Source organism: Penaeus monodon, chromosome 23 (genome assembly GCF_015228065.2).
Source record: "Penaeus monodon isolate SGIC_2016 chromosome 23, NSTDA_Pmon_1, whole genome shotgun sequence".
In the NCBI taxonomy this organism is placed as follows: domain Eukaryota; kingdom Metazoa; phylum Arthropoda; class Malacostraca; order Decapoda; family Penaeidae; genus Penaeus; species Penaeus monodon.
In genome coordinates this window covers 17760566-17761223 of record NC_051408.1, presented here as the reverse complement: position 1 = coordinate 17761223, position 658 = coordinate 17760566, and positions in this window count along the sequence as shown.

Here is a 658-nt window from a genome sequence, read left to right as displayed (position 1 = left end):
GGAAAACAGTGAACAATATTCATACAAAGTTTAAAAATAGGTGGGAATACTGTTAAGAATATGAATGAATAATACGTAAAATAATGGAAAGAAAACACCCATAGGTTCAATTACGAACACAAGTTTTGTACCTACAAGTAGTTACATCAATTCTATAATCACAGAATAGACTAGTTTTAATCAGAGTAGTTTTGCTGGCCGTTTCACATACATGTACAAAGAGAAAACAAAGCCAAAGTCTGAACAGAATTTTCCTCTTTCTCCTGTATAATTCAAAAGTTATTTGTCACTGCTGGATAACCTCCTTTATATAAAGACAGGGACACACATGATTTAGGGTCACAAAAGTACAACTACAACTGAGATGCAAATTATCAATTGCAGCTAAACATCTACCAGTGAAGGTGTGCACTGTCCAGAAATAATGAACAAACACACTCCACTGCCCTGATGCACACAGTGTTTCAAAATAGAACCAAAATGGCAAGTGCAGACACTCCCGACACTATTCTTCTTCAATGGGACTACTCATGTCAAGTCTCAGTTCACTGCATCACCTTTAACTTGCTCATCATGAGACATGCAAGTATGTATCTCACTATACTGTCCCACAAGTAATGCCTCTGCAATCTAAAATGCTAGAAGGGGAGAATCTCGT